Below are 19043 nucleotides of genomic sequence, written 5' to 3'. Positions count from 1 at the left end.
CTGAGGTGATCCCTAAGGACACAGTAGTGAACCACTTAACAGAGCCCCTCCCCGCCCCCCCAGCGGCTCTTATGCTGCCGTGGAGGCCAGTGGGCGTGGGTGTTGACAGTGACCCAACAGGCAATAAGAACGTGACAAATAAAAGAAATACTGCAAATTGTAATAACTCAAATGCCTCCTGGGAGGCCCTCGAAACTCTCCTGTTGAAACACCAAGCCCATGACTGTCCCTGCCCCTCTCACCTGCCTATCCTTCTCCTGGGTTCTTGGCAGGTTCTGACACTATGTATCCGACTCTTTACTTACTGGGTTCATTCAGCCAAACGGGCGCTCCACAGGACAAGATTTTTAGTCCGTTCTGTTCACTGCTGAATCCCCAATGCCTGGAACAGCACTGGGCACGTAGGACGTGCTCCATAAATATTTGTAGAATGAGTGCATGCAGAAGGGACAACTCGGGGCAGAGATAGGGAATCACAGGGTGAGGGACCTCATGGACCCGGGCGGCTGGGGAAGGCCAGGTTGAGAAGGTGACAGATATGACTCAACGCCACTCTGAAAGTTAGTCAGGCCTTCTCCAGGGCCAGGGCCCCAGAAACGTGGGCTCTGAGCTCCCCACAAACTGATTCCCTCTTTAAGGTCACGGCTTCCCCTCTGGATGCTCCCCAAGGGCTTTGCAGACATTGCCTTTCACGTCTCCCTCGCCCAAACCCCAAGAGCTTGCGAATGTCATTTCCTTTCTAGATGTGTGGAAACTGAGGCATGGAGACTTTAGCTAAGTTGCTAGTGAGGGCCGAAAATGGGGTTTGAATCCCTGCACACTTGATCAGTTCTGGGTATCATGGGGGCCAATTTCCCGGGTCCATGCAGACTTTCGCTGGCTTGGACCCCCACCAAGTCCCCTGACCTGCGTCCCCGAGTACAAGTGGACTGGATGAAGAAGAAAGAGATGTGGCGTTCAGACTGGGAGACAGCTGTCCAAGAGGCCCTCTTCTCCAGTGAAGGAGTCAGAACCACCTAGAAGTTCCACGAAATTGCTGGCTGGTGCCCCAGCTAACCTCTTGCTCCCTAATCCTGCTGTAAACCCTAACCCAGAGCTCCTGGAGAAGGGATTACACAGGCAGTGGGAAACTATGCACCCTTTATGTGTTGTTTCAACCTTGTGTACTACAAACATATGTCTTTTTTTTAAATTATTTTTTCTTTAATGTTTATTTATTTTTGAGAGACAGAGCGCGAGCAGGGGAGGGGCAGAGAGAGAGGGAGACACAGAATCCAAAGCAGGCTCCAGGCTCCGAGCTGTCAGCACAGAGCCCGAGGCAGGGCTCGAACTCACTGACCGTGAGATCATGACCTGAGCCGAAGTCGGATGCTCGACCGGCTGAGCCACCCAGGCGCCCCTAAACATATGTCCTTTTGGTAATAATACCGATCATTCCAGTGTTCGATCGAAAGGAATATAATGTGGTTGTTAGTAAAAGGAAAAGCAGACAATGCAGTGGGGGGGTTGGTAGAGGGTAAAAGGTGTCATTTCATGTCAGTGGAGAATTGGTTATTTGAAAAGGTAATGTTGAAAGACATAAAAAAAAAAAAAAAGAAAGAAAGAAAAGAAAAGACACTTTATTCATTAGTCCCAAAGAAAGGATAGGTTGGGCAAGTTTGTAAATGCGTGATGCAAAATCTCCCTAGGAAAATGATAGGAAGAAAAGAGAAGCAATCACAGAAACACCAGGAAGGGGAAGGGAAAGGCTGATCCACGTCACTCCAGAAGGATTTCAAATGTGAAGTATTTCAGGCAGGAAGCAAGACGAGGGAACGATACATAGCGTGACTTGCTATCTGCTCAGCTCCCGGCTCCCGGCAGAGGCCAACCCCAAAACCCTGCGAGCTCTACAACCTACACCGTCTGCCCAGCCTTCCCGCTGCAGACTGAATTTGGAGTTTTCTTTCCCTTCCTGTTTTTGTCCTTGCGTTTCCTGCGGAGGTACTGATGCCTCTTTTGAAGGTTTTAAAATTGCTATTGGGCAGGGCGCCTGGGTGGCTCAGTCCGTTAAGCGTCCGACTTGGCTCGGGTCATGATCTCGCATTTCGCGGGTTTGAGCCTCGGGTCGGGCGCTGTGCTGACGGCTCGGACCCTGGAGCCTGCTTCGGATTCTGTGTCTCCCTCTCTCTCTGCCCCTCCCCTGCTCACACTTTGTCTCTCAAAAAAATGAATAAACGTTAAAAAATAAAATAAAATAAAATAAAATTGCTATAGGGGCACCTGGGTGGCTCAGTTGGTGAAGGTCTCAGCTCAGGTCATGATCTCAGGGTTCGCGGGTTTGAGCCCCGAGTCTGGAAGTGTGGAGCCTGCTTGGAGTTCTCTCTCTCTCCTTCTCTCTCTGCTCCTTCCTCTCTCTCTCTCTCTCCCTCTGTCTCAAAATAAATAAGCTTAAAAAAAAATAAAATTGATAAAAACGCTATCATATGGATATCACATTTTTACTTTGAGGTAAAATTCATATAACATAAAATCCACCATGTTAACGATGTTAAAGTGTACGATTCTGTGGCATGTAATAGTTCACAATGTGGGGCAACCGTCACCTCTGTCTAGTTCCAGAACATTCCATCACCCTGAAACGGAACGCTGGGCCCATTAAGCAGTCACCCTGTGGATTTGCCTATTCTGAATATTTCCTATAAATGGAATGATAGCACAAGTGACTGGCTTCTGGCACTCACTGTTGTTTAGGTGCATCCCCACGGTAGCCATTCTTCACGCTTCGTTTCCTTGGATGGATGTGCCACATTTTGTTTATCCCTCCGCTGACGGTCATTTGGGTTGTTCCCACCTTTGGCTATTGTGCATAGTGCTGCTGTGAACTTTTGTGTACACGTTTTTGTTTGAATGCCTGTTTTTATTTATTATTATTATTAATGTTTATTTCTTTTTAGAGAGAGACAGACAGCGTGTGAGCCGGGAAGGGGCAGAGAGAGGAGAGGGAGGGAGACACAGAATCTGAAGCAGGCTCCAGACTCTGAATTGTCAGCACAGAGCCCGACGTGGGGCGCGAACCCAAGAACAGTGAGATCATGACCTGAGCCAAAGTCAGACGTTCACCCGGCTGAGCCCCCCACAGGCCCCTGAATGCCTGTTTGTAATTCTTTGGGGTATATACCTAAAAGCGAATCACTGAGTCCCATGGTGGTTCCGTGTTTGACTTTTTCAGGAGCGTCCAAGCTTTTCCACGGTGGCTGCAGCATTCTGCGTTCCCACCAGCAACAAGGAGGGTCCCGAAGTGTCCCGTCCTTACCGCCCTGGGGGACGCGTGCAAAGTCGTTGAAAACGTTTTTCTTAGCAACGATCTGCCTTACCAGTGTCTGTGTTCCTATGTGTGGCTTTGCCACAGAAGCACGTAAGGCCTTGATAGAGTTCAGAACGTGCCGCCCCAAAATACGCTGCTTTGGCCTATTGATTCTTTTGAGCTGTCGGCACTTAGAGAATCAGGGCTCCCTGACCTCCCCCTTCCTACCTGAAAACAAGCCGTAAAATTTCCCATAAGGAAGGTATCGTCCCTGTACTAGGAAGAGGAGAACATTCCGGAGGCTAGGAATCAGTGCCGAAGTGGATCTGTTCAAACAAGCCTACTAACATCGGCTTATCTTCTGCGGGCCCCTCCTCCCCGTGTACCTCCCAGCGACTTCCTGCAGCTGGCTGGCTCGAACCTCTTTGTCTTGTCCTCTGTTCCTGACTCTATCGTTTATTGCAAAGGTATAAAAGCTTCCTGCTCTGGTCCCTTCTTAGGGGGCCTTCTTTCCCTGATGAAGACCCCCAAGGACATGGAAGAATTTACTGGAACTCTTGTGTCCGTCTCCTGATCATCTGCCTTAGGTCAGAAGGATTCTCAAGCTCAGCCGGAGACCCTCCGAAGGTGAGGAAGGTTTTCTCGTCGCCTCCAGCCTCAATAGCAGCTGGGGGTGTCGGAAGAAGCACCTGCCGGCACTGTGCCCAGCTCCCCACGTACGTCACTTACACCAATTCGGTGATGATGGTGCCCTCGTGCTCCCCATTTGACAGACGCAGTGACTGAGGCCAAGATGTCAACTGGAAACTCCATTTGAAGAGGCAGCCCCTGCCCCTCACTCATCAATAATCGTTTTTTTCTCCTAAAACCCGCATCAAAGCTAAAGACTTTGTCCTAAGTTGTGTATAGGTTAATGTTGTATAATTTTTTTTTTTTTTTTTTTTTTTTTGTCTGGGAGATTTGGGGAAAACAGACGCTGTCCTCAGCAGGACGTGCTCCCGGGTGGGTGATGGGACCAGCAGTGGGCGGAGTCAGCCAGGAAAAGGCAGGAACTGAGCCCTGCTGCTGGGAATTAGCCCATTGACCTGACCTGAGGACCCAGGCTGTGCAGACACTCACCCAGTACTCTCCAAGTGTACCTCTCGACAGGACAAGCCCAGGTGCCTTTCAGCACAGGTTCTGGCATGAAATAGGTCCTTACGGAAATAAGGAAGAAGAGACCCTCTCTGTACTCAGGGAAGCTGGGGTCTAAGGGGGAGACCCAGGAGCACAAAGGTGCGTTTTCTTGCCACCCCCCCCCCCCAAAAGTGGGAGCTTGCCTGAATCTGAGCATGCCTGGGGCTTGGGGAAGGGCATGTGCTAAGGCCATTTCTGATGGGTTCTTATGCCCTTGTGATTGGTCTCTTTCGTCTTAGTTTTATTTTATTTATTTTTTTTAATTTTTTTTAATCTTTATTTATTTTTGAGAGAGAGAGAGAGAGAGAGAGAGAGTGCAAGTGGGGGAGGAACAGAGAGAGGGAGACATAGAATCCGAAGCAGGCTCCAGGCTCCGAGCTGTCAGCACAGAGCCCAACGCGGGGCTCAAACTCACACACCGGGAGATCATGACCTGAGCTCAAGTCGGACGCTTAACTGACTGAGCCACCCAGGTGTCCCATTTATTTATTTAAAGTTTATTTTGAGAGGGCGAGAGCAGGGGAGAGGCAGAGAGAGAGGAGACGGAGCATGTCAAGTAGGCTCCACACTGTCAGCACAGAGCTCAACTCGGGGTTGAACTCACACACCGTGAGATCATGACCTGAGCCAAAACCAAGAGTCGGACACTTAACCGACTGAGCCGCCCAGGTGCCCCTGGTCTTAGTTTTAATGAAATAATTGTTTTTCGGATATAAAAGCAAGATATGCCCGTGATCCAAATAAATCAAATCCAAGGGCACACAGAGGTCGAAAATAAAAGGTAAGTGCTATCCTACGTCATTCACCCCTGATTTTATTTCCTATGATTTTGTAAATTTTCAAGTATCTTATTAGCTAATTTGCAAATGGGTGATGGCACACTATCCTTATCCCCACACCTGGGCGTGAGGGAGGCTCCTTTATAAAGCTGGGTTCAAATCTCCATCAAGACTCTAGAAAGTACATTAAAAAATGTATCTGGGGGCGCCTGGGTGGCTCAGTCAGTTAAGCGGCCAACTTCGGCTCAGGTCATGATCTCATGGTTTGTGAGTTGGAGCCCCATGTCAGGCTCTGTGCTGACAGCTCAGAGCCTGGAGCCTGCTTCGGATTCTGTATCTCCCTCTGTCTCTGCCCCTCCCCTGCTCATGCTCTGTCACTCTCTGTCTCTCAAAAATGAATACACGTTAAAAAAATTTTTTTTAAAGAAAAAGAAAATGAGAGAGAATTTAAGGTTTAAAAGGAAATAAACAAAAATGTCATTATTCATTGATAATATGACTAAATCAAAAATCAAAGAAATTCAATAAACCATTACAACAAATAAAGATACTCAGTAAGATTACTGGAGAAAAGATTCATATTTAAAAAGCAATGGAGCTTCTATACACAAGGAAATAAGAACTGAACTTATAGTTAAAATAAAGGTATATAAAAGCAAGAAAAAAATGATAAGGAACAAATCTAATCTAACAATGTACAATTTTTTGGATAAATGTATAGCGGTTTACTAAAAACCTATAAGGTAATTTTACATAAAGGTCAATTTTACTCAAGTTAATTTTTAAACCCCCTGGAAGCTAATGAAAAAAAAAAAATAAAGGGTTGACCAATAAGCCTAGCAAGGATGATTTTAAAACCCATATGCTCTCTATGGGTTTCAGGTTTTGGAGTCTGGATTTTAGACTTTGGAACTCGTCATTTTGTAAAAAAATCAGGGAAAGCCAAGATAGTTTTGCAAACTAAAATGAAAGGGGATATACCTTAAAAGATTTTAACTGTTCCTCTAAAACGGTGACAAGCAAAACAGTGTGGCACCAGACCCAAGGGTTAGAAGGGAGCTTGGAGAAGACCGCTGTCCCGTGGGGACGTGTGGGGCGGGGGTGAGCTGCCAACCTGTTGGAGAAGAAACGGATCAGTCAACGAGTGGTTCTGGGAAACTGGCTATCACAAGAAGTTAAGTTAAATCCTTATTATTAGATCATGCACAAAATGAATTTCAGATGGATTAAAGAAGTAAATGTTGGGGCGCCTGGGGGGCTCCGTCGGTGAAGCGTCCGACGTTGGCTCAGGTCATGATCTCATGGTTCATGAATTTGAGTTCTGCATCGGGCTCTGTACTGATGGCTCAGAGCCTGGAGCTTGCTTCGGATTCTGTGTCTCCCTCTCTCTCTGCCCCTCCCTCACCCACACTCTGTCTCCCTCTCTCAAAAATAAATAAACATTTAAAAAATTAAGAAAAAAAAAAGAAGTAAATGTGAAGACACAGTACCAAAAAGTTTTAGAAGAAAACAGGAAATAGCATCATGATATCAGGGAAGGGAAGGACGCCTAATCAAGATAAAATAACAAAACCATGAAAGAAAATGTTGATGCATTTCAAAAATTTTTTTTTTAATTTTTTTAATGTTTATTTATTTTTAAGACAGAGAGACAGAGCTTGAACGGGGAGAGGGTCAGAGTGAGAGGGAGACACAGAATCCGAAGCAGGCTCCAGGCTCTGAGCCATCAGCCCAGAGCCCGACGCGGGGCTCGAACTCGCGGACCGCGAGATTGTGACCTGAGCCGAAGTCAGACGCTCAACCGACTGAGCCACCCAGGCACCCCGCAAAAAAATTTTTTTAATGCTTATTTATTTTTAAGAGACAGAGAGAGACAGAGTGCAAGTGGGGGAGGGGCAGAGAGAGAGAGAGGGAGACACAGAATCTGAAGCAGGCTCCAGGCTCTGAGCTGTCAGCGCAGAGCCTGACGTGGGGCTCGAACCCACGAACCGTGAGATCATGACCTGAGCCGAAGTCGGATGCTTAACCCACTGCCCCACCCAGGCGCCCCTACAATGTTGTTGCATTTAACTGCATTCAAGAAAAGTTTCTTAGGGCAAAACATAAGACACTCTAAGTGAAAAGACCATCCATAGATTAAGATCAGGTAGATGCAATGCTTCAGAAGAAATTCTAGAAATTGACAAGAAAAAAGGCAAGCAATAGAACAAGATAAGTGAACAAAAATAAGCAAAAGACATGAATAGGAATTCACAGAAAAGAAAATCCCAATGTCCTGTAAAGCTTTAAAAGTGTTCAGTCTTCCTGATGGTCAGGGAGATACAAATTAAAACCCACATCTATTCCTCTCACTTATCAGATTGGCACAAACCAGTGAGCCTGAAAACCTCTACTGCTGGTCAGGACGAGGGGAAGCCAGAACTCTTACCAGGAGGGTAAACGGATACAAATAAATTAATAAGATAATTTTAGGTCATGCTTATGCTGTTAAGACTTGGAAACAGGGTGGTGGGTGGGAATGTCTGTGAAGAAGCTATTTGAGAAAGGATGGTCAAGGGAGGACCTTGTGAGATGATGGCCCCCTTGCACCCCGAATCCCAGCAACAGTGCCCGGCATGGTACCTTTGCCCGATGAATGTTATTTATTTATTTATTTATTTATTAAAAGTTTACTTATTTATTTTGAGAGACACAGGGACAGCGCGAGCAGAGGAGGGGCAGAGAGAGAGAGCGAGAGGGAGAGAGAGGATCCCAAGCAGGCTTTGTGCTGCCAATGCAGAGCCTGATGTGGGGCTCAGACTCAGGAACTTCGACATCATGACCTGAGCTGAAACCAAGAGTTGGATGCTGAGATCAAGAGTCAGACACTCAACCGACTGAGCCACCCAGGTGCCCGAGGAAGGGCATTCTAACTTTCTTTGTACTTTGACACGGCTGGTTCACAAAGTTACACTAACACAGCAACGAAGAAGGCATTCCAGCCATGGGGACGCTAGACAGAGCGGGCCCTCTGTTCTGCAAATCCATAAACTACGTCAACATTTTAAAATATAACCATGAGGAGGTGAATGGCTTAGGGAATGGAGAAGTCAAGCCTTTATTTTCTGCATTTCTGTGCTATTCTCATTTTTTTGGCGGGGCATGCAAATGTCTTGTTTTTATCATTAGAAATGAATTATTTTATTATGCGTAAATATATATATTTTTAAACATGAGCATTTCTAAACAAACAAACAAACAAACAAACCAACCAGGCATTTCAGACTGGCAGAAACTGCAGCCCACCTCCATGTCTGACCCGTTTCCTTGCTCCCTATGCACAAGCTGTACTCCGTCAGGGTCAGGGTCCTGCTGTCCGAGCCAGGCACCTGAACAGGCCGCTTGCCACACAGGTCTCCCTGCCGGACCTCTTGGTCCTAGAGGGACCGGACCTCCAGGTGTGCAGGAGGAGGGCCCCATACACAGCCCCTAGCACGTGGGGGGCGTTCGGGAAAAGCCCGTGTAAGGAATCATCAGCCACATTTATGCAGCACCTGCTGGCTTGTCTCACGACGACGACTGACTTCACGAGAGCCTGTGATGTGCCGCTCGCTGCTGAGCCCGGCCTGGACGGGAAGCGGCCCGCAGAGCTCCCCTTCCAGGCGGAGCCGAGGGCTGTGAACTCGACCCTGCGTCAGAATCTCCAGGCCTCATGGGACTCCGGGCCGGTGTCCGACTCGGGGTCTAGGGTGGGGCCCAGGAACCTGCATTTCTCATGTCTTCTCAGGTGATGCGGACGCTGCCTGTGGGGAACCCTGCTTTGGGCAGCCTGCTCTGGAGTCCGGGAACAGGGCCAGTGAGGGGAGTGGGCTCAGTCCCAGCAGGAAGCAGGTGCTTAGGCTACTACTCCCCTTCCATTTTTAAAATATTTTTTATTGTTTATTTATTTATTTTTTTTTATTTTGAGAGGGAGTGAGCATGAGTGGGGGAGGGGAAGCGAGCGAGGGAAGGAGAGAGAATCCCAAGCAGGCTCCATGCTGTCAGCATGGACCCCAACATGGGGCTCGAACTCACAACCCTGAGATCGTGACCTGAGCCAAAGTCAGAGACTTAACTGACTGAGCCACCCGGGCGCCCCTCCTTCCATTTTTAAAAATCTGAAATATCTCATATTTGAGATTTTTACGTAGTAAATCTTGTCAGCATTACCCTTCATGTCTTGGTGTCAAAGTCACGTCCACTACTGAACTGGTGAATTCATTTCCCATTTTATACTTTTATTCTTTTTTAATTCCTTTAGCGTTTTTATTCATTTTTTGAGAGACAGAGAGAGACAGAGCACAAGCAGGGGAGGGGCAGAGAGCAAGGGAGACATAGAATCCGAAGCAGGCTCCAGGCTCCGAGCTGTCAGCACAGAGTGGGATGCGGGGCTCGAACCCATGAACCGTGAGATCGTGACCTGAGCTGAAGTTGGTCGCTTAACTGACTGAGCCACCCAGGTGCCCCCCATTTTATACTTTTAATTCTTTGCTCTCCACTGTACTTGTTTTTGGAATAAAGAGTGAAGGTTTTGCTGCAAAATGCTTCATTTTTTTTTTATTAGTTTTTTAATGTTTATCTTTTTTTGAGAGAGAGAGAGAGAGAGTGCAAGTCAGGGAGGAGCAGAGAGAGAGGGAGACACAGAATCTGAAGCAGGCTCCAGGCTCTGAGCTGCTGGTGCGGAGCCCAGTACAAGGCTGGAACGCATGCACTGTGAGATCATGACATGAGCCAAAGTCAGAAGCTTAACAGACTGAGCCACCCCGGTGCCCTCAAATGCTTTTTTTAAATGTCACTTATGAAATACCTGGTCTCTCTCCACTGATGTGAAAGGAAACCTTTTACCCTTTACCGAACCCTCATATAATACGGGACAGGGTATGAAAGGTCTTATTCAGGTCCGTTAAGTTTTTTGATTGTCTTTGTGCCAACACCAGATCATTTAATAGAAAATTAAGTTGCTGTTATTGTCGCCGGAAGACGTTTATGGTAAAGGATGTTGGAAGGACACATGGAGAGTGTCATTCCATGGCCACCACGGATTCCATCTCCCAGAGATAAAGGTCTAGGTTAGGGTTCGCAGCAGGATTAGGGATGAGCCCAGCCCGGGTGCCCGCATTTCAAAGGCAGCTGTGCCCAGACCTTTGACCAGCAGTGGGGGGCGGGGGGGGGCTCAGTCACTTAGAGCTTCTTGGGAGATCCCCACGCTCGAGCTGAAAATGGTCTACCTTTGGGGCTCGTACTCACATGAGCTGCGACTGCTATTACTTTACAGAGGACAAAAAGAAGTTCTAAGTAGCTAGTTGTCTTGTCCCAGTCGTCCTGCTGGTCTGTGGGTGACGTTCTTCAAGTTGGGTTGCACAGCAGGGCCCTTGCTATGTCTTCCTGGAGCATCTTCCTTGCTCCCTCGCACTTTGACACCTTGCAGCTCTGGATACTTGACGGAGGCTGTGCGTCCCAATAGACCCGAAACCTTGTGGGGGAAGACAGGAGATGTGTTTTGTTCACTGCTCTACGCCCAATGCCTAGAATCATGGGCGGTGGAATTTTGGGGGGCGGGATCGGTAGGGTAACCCTTAACCTACCGCCTGGCGCCTAGGAAAGGCTTAAGTCATGCTAATAATTACATTTGCGAGAGTTTCTCTTAGCAGGCAGTCTGCAGGTAGCTACCACAGCCTCCTTCCAAGGGTGTTCAAGATTATAGCTTCATGGGGTGCATTTCAGTCTACAGACAAGACTCCCCCATCCGCTTAGGTGCCACGATCCTGTCTGTACGAGTAAGTAACACGGAGTCAGTGAGTAACAGAGCATTCATCACTGTGGCTACACTTTGGTAACCAGCCAAAGTCAGCTAGACCCGGGAAGCGGGGGTGGAGGGGGTCACGTCCACATACTAGGCTCTCCCAGACACCGTTCATGTGCATTGTTCCATTGATTCACCTCCGGGCTGGGCTTTCCTTTAATCACCACACATACAGGGTGAAGGCTGGCTCATAGATTCACCTCCATCTGAGAAGATAAAAGTTCTAGATGCTTCTGGAATATCCTCCCAGTTACTAGAATAACAAAACTTTCAAGTCTTGGTCTTCATCCTGGGCCCCTCTATCCCCCAGAAGAAAATTATTGTTTGCATCTATTGATGAAATACTATTCTGCATCCCTGTCCTCACCCTTTCTCCTGCCCTCCTCCCCCCCCCCCCCCAACAGTGTGGTTCCTTAGATCTGTAACTGTTCCTTGGTAAGTGAATATTTGTGTTAAGAGAAAATGTTATTAGCAGTTGTCTGCAGTAAAGTTGGTAGGTCTTGCTTTGGGTCCGGCCACAAGAGAAGGGAATTAAATCACACACCACCTACAGAGAGAGAGAGAGAGAGAGAGAGAGAGAGAGAGTAAGTGGGGCCGGAGGGAAGAAAAGGAAAGAAAAGAAGGCGCCTGGGTGACTCTGTCGGTTGAGTGTCTGACTTCAGCTCAGGTCAGGATCTCAAAGTTCATGGGTTCGAGCCCCGTGTCGGGCTCTGGGCTGACAGCTCGGAGCCTGGAGCCTGCTTCCGATTCTGTGTCTCCGTCTCTCTCTGACCCTCCCCTGCTCATGCTTTGTCTCTCTCTCCCTCAAAAAATAATAAACATTAAAATTTTTTGTTAAAAAAAGAAAAGGAAAGAAAAAAGAGAAAAGAAGGGAGGAAAGAACCCGTGAAGCCAACACCTCTTTCTGAATCTGCTCCCAGGAGCTCAGACGCAACTGCTGACCACCGGATTTTTAAATAATAATGCCGTTCATTAGAATAATACTAGAAGCTATTGTGTGCTTGGCCAGGCTTCAATCTGCCTAACAGCCTCGCTGCGCTTGAGAATGGGGCTCACATTTGATTTCCATTTTATTTGTTGTTGTTGTTCTTATTATTATAGAATGTTGCAAACACATCCTTAGGGGGAGGGAATTGTCCAGCGACCCACCCTTCACCCTGGACCGTCTGCTGTTTCAGCCCCCCCTTCCCACAGCTCCAGGCCTCATCCCTCTCCTGCCCCCGATGTTTTATTTTAGGCTGTTTTTTTGTTTTAAACGTCTATTTATTTTTGAAGGAGAGAGAGAGAGCATGAGCAGGGGAGGGGCAGAGAGAGAGGGAGACACAGAATCTGAAACAGGCTCCAGGCTCTGAGCCGTCAGCACAGAGCCCCACGCGGGGCTCGAACCCACGAACTGCGAGATCATGACCTGAGCAGAAGTGGACGCTGAACCGACTGAGCCACCAGGCGCTCCCTGCCCCCAATGTCTTAAAACAAACCCCAGACTTCATATTATTTCACCCAGAATTACTTCAATGTGTGTCTCCAACAGATACTTTAGTTTTTAAAGTTTATTTTATTTATTTTAAGAGACAGAGAGAGCGTGCGTGCGCGCGAGAGAGCCTGAGTGGGGGAGGGGCAGAGAGAGAGGATCCCAAGCAGGCTCTGCACTGCCAGAGTGGAGCTTGACTCGGGGCTTGAACTCACAAACCGTGAGATCAAGACGTGAGCCGAAATCAAGAGTCAGACGTTCACCTGACTGAGTCACCCAGGCGCCCCGAACAGATACTTTTTTGCTTGCTTATTTGTTGTTCTAACCCCTCAGGATCGTCACTCCCAGAAGAATTTAATAATCTCCTATCATCTGATAACCAGACCTGTTTCAATGGAGTGGTTTTCAAATCTTCCTGAAGGAAAACCTGAAAAGCTTTGAAAAACTGGCAAATGCCATTGTCATTTAATGCCAAGCGAGATCCGGGGATTAAGGCCACCATGTCGCCCAGGGAGCTTGTTAGAAAGTACAAAATCCCTGCCCCGGACCCACTGAGACCACAGTGGCCGTTTAAGGAAAACCAAGGGTAAGTAAAGTTCGAGGCTATCCATCTACACCGCGCGGAACGCAGTAGCCAGCCCACTCTGGATTAACCCACTTTTCCCCTGAGATGTAGATCCTGCTTCTCCTTCCAGTCTTTCCAACGGGGACAGCAGCCCACCATACAGCAGGCGTCCACCAGGCTCCTGGGGACAGATGTGGGGTCCCAGCGGTTCTGAGCCTCTCACACCAGGGGAAGAGACAGAGAGTAAGTTTGCAGATAAATAAACTAATCCGAGTTGTGCTCGCTCAGTATATCGCCTGGGTGAGACACCTCCCTTTGACGACAGATTCTGACCGCATGGGCTCCAAGGTCCTGTCCCCACCACCCCAGCACCCTGCCTGCCTCATCTTGCTTCCCTTGTTCTGTGGACCTCACCTCCAGATGTTGGACCTGGCTGTGGTTGATTTATTTGCTCATGGCTTTCCTCCCTGGCTAGGATGTGAAGTGGGGGCTAAATATTTGCTCAACGAAAGTCTACTAACATGTTTTGAACGATGGAAATACTTGATAGTGGGGCGCCTGGGTGACTCAGTCGGTTAAACTTCCCACTTCGGCTCAGGTCATGATCTCATTGTCTGTGAGTTCGAGCCCCGCGTCAGGCTCCGTGCCGACAGCTCGGAGCCCGGAACCTGCTTCGGATTCTGTGTCTCCCTCTCTCTCTGCCCCTCCCCCGCTCATGCTGTGTCTCTCTCTCTCTTCTCTCTGTCAAAAATAAATACACATTGAAAAATTTAACAGAAAAAGAAAATACCGAACAGCGATCAATATGTGAATTCGCTTTTTTTTTTTTTTTTTTAAATCTATTTGACCCCACTTAGAGGAACAGTTACTCTGAGGAACGGGGCTGATCCAAACAATTCCTGAACTTCAGAGAAGAAACTGCCCCTGACCCTGGAGTGGGTGCTGCCACGCCCCTGCCCCCGAGCTGTGTCAAGGTTGAAGAAGCCAGACCTTTGAGGACTCTATGCCCTTGTGGCCACACTGCAGGTCACTGGTCTGGATTTTTATGTTTATAACCTGAGGGCTCTGCATCCAGAAGCTGGTTTTGTTTTGTTTTGTTTTGTTTTGTTCTGTCTCTTCTGGGCCTAAAAGTGACCTAATCTCGGTCTCATTCGTGTAAGATCCCAAGCATTGTCAAATGAGTCTATGCGTTCCCAGTAATTCCACTCAAAATTAAGGCAAGATTTTTGGGGGGTGGGGAGGGGGCGGGGGGCTAGAGCCGGGGTGGGGGCTGGAGAAGAACGAAGAGACCCTGAAGCTCTTGGGCAGGATGAAGGCAGCAAGAGAAGGCGCGAGGCGGCTCACCTTGTGTACCCCTTGGTACCCGTGTAGGAATATGCCGTGTGGCCAAATGGGCAGGACAGACAGCAGAACCAGGCCTGGGAAGGAGCCTAAGAGATGACAGAGGCAGAGGTTCAAGTGGGAGGGGTTTTTAAAACATATTTTTTAATGTTTATTTACAGAGAGAGAGAGACAGAGTGCGAGCAGGGGAGGGGCAGAGAGAGAGGGAGACCCAGAATCCGAAGCTCAGGCTCCAGGCTCCGAGCTGTCCGCCCAGAGCCCGACGCGGGGCTCGAACGCACGGACCGTGAGATCATGACCTGGCTGAAGTCGGACGCTTAGCCGACTGAGCCACCCAGGCGCCCCTCAAATGGGAGGGATTTCAAAATACTTGCTACTGGGGCGCCTGGGTGGTAGGGTGAGTTGAGCACCCAACTCTTGATTTCTGCTCAGGTCATGATCCCAGGGACATGGGATCGAGTCCCACGTTGGGCTCCCTGCTGAGTGTGGAGCCTGCTTAGGATTCTGTCTTTCTCTGTCCCTCTCTCTTTCGCTCTCTGCCTCTCCCTTCGCCCCTGCTCGTACTCCCTCTCTCTCCCTAACAATTCAAAAAAATTTTTAATTTAAAACAAAATAAACGAAAACAAAATACAATAAATGCACTGGGGCAACTGGCGGGATTCCCTGCATTCGGACGCTGCCCGCGAGTCTCCCCCTCAAACACGCACGGTCCCGTGTGGGTTCAACAGGTTCTGAGACTCGGCTCGAAACAGGTAAGAGGCTGGCGTGCCAGAAACGCGGGCAGACCGCACGGCCGGGCGGCTCACAGGGGAAGAAACACAAGGGGTCACTAAGTCGAGAAATGCCGCCAACCGTCGTGTCATCTCCACCATGAGACTGTGCCGAGGCCGGGAGAGATGGCTGCAGACGCACGGCCGCTCGTGCAGAAAAATAGCGGAGATCGTGGCTGCGTAGTCAGTTCTCGTAAAATAGCAAGCAATAAGATCTTCTTCACCAAAGCTGCGTGCAGAAGTGTGGACTTAAATCTACAATACAAAGGCCTCCGAAGACACTCACCAGACTTCTTCCTCGGGCTTGCTTCTGGGGAGAAGCTACGAAGCTGCTACTCTTTAGGATGTACCCGGTCGGCTGGCCATGGCAGGTGACCTTGTGAGGACTTGGGGCCTCTCTGCACCGTTGGGGTGTCTAATTAAGCGTTTGGGGAACTAGAAGCGTGGTTCCCGCCTCCTTGACGCACGCCTTGACTTCTCGCACTTTCGCTACCTGCGTGATTCTGCAAGTCCCATAGATCCTACGGGGGCGGGTGGGGGTGGGGGTTCGCGATCCACTAAATTCCATACCTCGGAATCTTCCAGATCCTCGTGTCACCCAGGACTTCCAAGGCCCGTGGGTGGCTTCTGCTTGGGCCACTGACTGTGTTAAAAGGTGACTCAATCAGGCAGAGTAACTAATGGTTTCGCCTTAAAACAAGTAGTTTGCCACCGGGGGTCGGATTCTCACACTCGGGCTGCAGGCCGGGCCCTGAGGGCCAGGAGTCTGAAACCTCCGTGTGCCTGGGATCCCTCAGGGGAGTCGCCCCTGAGACATCACATCCCTTCCCATCCGATCTCTTGCCTTTCCTTCTCGATCTCTTGCCTTTCCTTCTCGGTCATGCCTGACCTGTCCTAGGTGTTAGGCTTGCGGGTGTTCCGCTGTCCCCCGCCCGCCCTGGTAAGCTCTGTGGGGGGAGGGGGCTGCTCCTTTTCTTGTGCGCCACCCCCTGGCCGGACCTGGCCCCCACCCCCACCCCGGGGACACGGGCACTCCGAGCGCATCCGGGCTTGAAGGATGACCTCGTCCACCGCCCATGCGGTTGAAGACCATCTCATTTTACCAAACACCCGCTGCAGGTCTACGCTTTGCTGAGTCCTGTAGATAATAGATAATAGGAGGAGTGTTTGTGGACAGCATAACTGAGCTCCCGACCCCACCTTCGCTTCCAATTCAGGACCTGGGCTCTTGCTCAGGATGTCCCAGGGCCCTGTGCTCCCTTTCCTCTGCTTCCTCTAAAGATCTGTCTGTCCTGGGGCGCCTGGGTGGCCCAGTCGGTTGAGCGTCCGGCTTCGGCTCAGGTCATGATCTCACAGTTTGTGAGTCTGAGCCCCGCATGGGGCTCTGTGCTGACAGCCCGGAGCCTGTTTCGGATTCTGGGGTCTCCCCTCTCTCTCTGCCCCTCCCCTGCTTGCTCTCTCTCTCTCTCTCTCTCTCTGTCAAAAATAAACATTAAAGAAAAAGATTTTTTTAAAGGTCTGTCTGTCCTGCGAGACCCTCGTGACTTCAGTGTTGCCTCCTGTGGACATCTGTCCCATTCCTGGACGTGGCCAGGCTGCCGGACCTGCGGAACCCCGGTTTCTTCCAAGCACCCCCTCTGTAAATGCTTCAGTTGGCTGTGTAATCGTTTGCCAAGGTTTGTCTGCCACTGGCAACAGGAGGGCACCAAAGACAGAGATTTGGGCCTCAGTTTGGACGACCGTGAGCTCCCCAGCAGGGAGCCTGGCACTTTGCAGGCGATCGATAAATACCTGTGGAATGAAGGAATGCGAAAGAGACAACTCCGGGCAGAGATAAGGAATCACAGGGTGGAGGGGACCTTGTGGACGCGGGTGGCTGGGAAAGGCCAGTTTGAGAAGGTGTGACGGGTATGACTGACACACCGTCCAGTTAGAGCCGGACCTTGCCGGGCGGGGATGCCACAGAGACTCATGGACGCTGGACACCCCGCAGAGTGACCCTTTCAAGCTCCAAGCTCTCCCTTCGGGTGCTCCCCCAAGGGCTTTGCAGACACCGCTTTTCACTCCTCCTTCCCCCAGGTCCCAAGAGGTTGGGAACACCTGACCCCTCATACCCAGTGAAGGTCTCAGCTCCCGTTGTCGCCACTGGGCGCTCTGCTCCCTCCACCGTCTGACCTGGGACCTTCCTGGTGGAATTGGGCACCAAAGCCCCCCAGTGTCACAGGTGCCATCAAGTCCTAGGACTGGGAAGTGAGGAAGTGTCCTACCCTCCTCCCCAGCCCCCATCTACAGGGAAAACTCTGCGGGGTTGGGTAGTAACCCCAGGACACTGGCCTCCACGATCAGCCAGGCACTGGAGACCAGACCCTGCCTCCCCCTGCCTTCTCCCTCCTCCCCGCTGTCTGGGGGGGACCAAGAAGCCGACCCCTTGTTCTCCCCAGAACTTGCTGGGTTTCCTTTTGATGGTTCCTGACCTATCTTTTCCCCTTCAGTCATATGGGAGATCCTCAAATCGGGGTGGGGGGGGGGTGGGGGGGATGGGGAGAGGGGGAGGGGCCGGCAGAACGTGGGCCTTCTGCTGGAGGCCTACCCAGAGCAGGCGCAAGACAGCAGACGACCCAGAGGGTTCCTCTTGGTCTCCTTCTCCAATGTTCTTCTTCTTAGTAAAGAATCCAAGCAAAACATCGGATAGGAGGCCGATTACTGTCCACTCACAGAGGAGGAAACTATTGAGAGAGGGAATGCTCTCCTCCCTCTCTGCTTTTCTTCCTTCCGCAGTAGATCTATCCTCAGATGTATCCAAAACCGTAACTCCTGATCCATTTACTTACTCACTTGTCCTTCATGCGTTTGCTTCATCCGGCTGTAGATGAGCACCTGCTTGGTGCCTGGCCAAAGACACCGAAGGGCAGAGATTCCCAAAGTTTTGGTCGAAAGACCTCTTTACATTTTTAAAAATTATTGCACTTCTTGGGGTGCCTCAGTCGGTTAAGCGTCCGACTCTTGATTTTGGCTCAGGTCATGATCTCACGGTCCGTGAGTTCGAGCCCCGTGTCCGGCACCTGCTTGGGATTCTCTCTCTGCCCCTTCCCCGCTCGTGTGTGCTGTGCATGTGCTCTTTCTCTCTCTCGCTCTCAAAAATAAATGAATGAACCTAAACAAATTATTGAAATTCTCAAAAAGCTCTTGATGATGTGGGTTATCAATACTGTATTAGGAGTTGCTGAGACGTTTAAAACACGTATTTGAAGTAACAATGAACCCATTACATATTAGCCTAAAAACAGTTCACGGAAAAAATGACCGAATTTTCCAAAACTACAAAACAAATTTTCTTTTCATGGGAACGGTGGTATTGCGTTTTACTTTTCTGCGTACTTTTTTACTTTTTTACTTTTCTACTCCCCTCTCGCGTCTGCTCCTGTCTTCACTCTGCGGTATCACACATCATGTAGCCTCTGGAAAGTTCCACTGCACAGAGTGAGAGCGGCAAATGACCTGTGATGAAATAGTTGTGACCTCATGACCCTCTGAGAAGGACTCGTGTGCTAAGGGGACAGGTTCCAGGAGCTTGCAGTCTGGTTTTGGGCAGGGCGGCAGGGTCAGATGGGGCTGGGCGTCCCCGGCCAGCCTCAGGGGCCCCGGGGGCCTTCTCCTCAGCCTCCTCTCCATTTCTTCCCTCCTCACCTTCCTCCCCAAACTTCCTCTCTCTGTTCCTCGGCCTGACTGTATAGCCTTCCCCGGAGGCTCAATGTGTCAGCTAACCTCAGGCTTTTCCGAACCCGAAGCTGCAGCTCCCGTTTTCATTTGGCGTGTGGCCTTGGGCAAGTTATG

This window comes from Acinonyx jubatus, chromosome A3, assembly GCF_027475565.1.
Source record: "Acinonyx jubatus isolate Ajub_Pintada_27869175 chromosome A3, VMU_Ajub_asm_v1.0, whole genome shotgun sequence".
Classification (NCBI taxonomy): Eukaryota; Metazoa; Chordata; class Mammalia; order Carnivora; family Felidae; genus Acinonyx; species Acinonyx jubatus.
Note: the sequence above shows the minus strand (reverse complement) of the source record.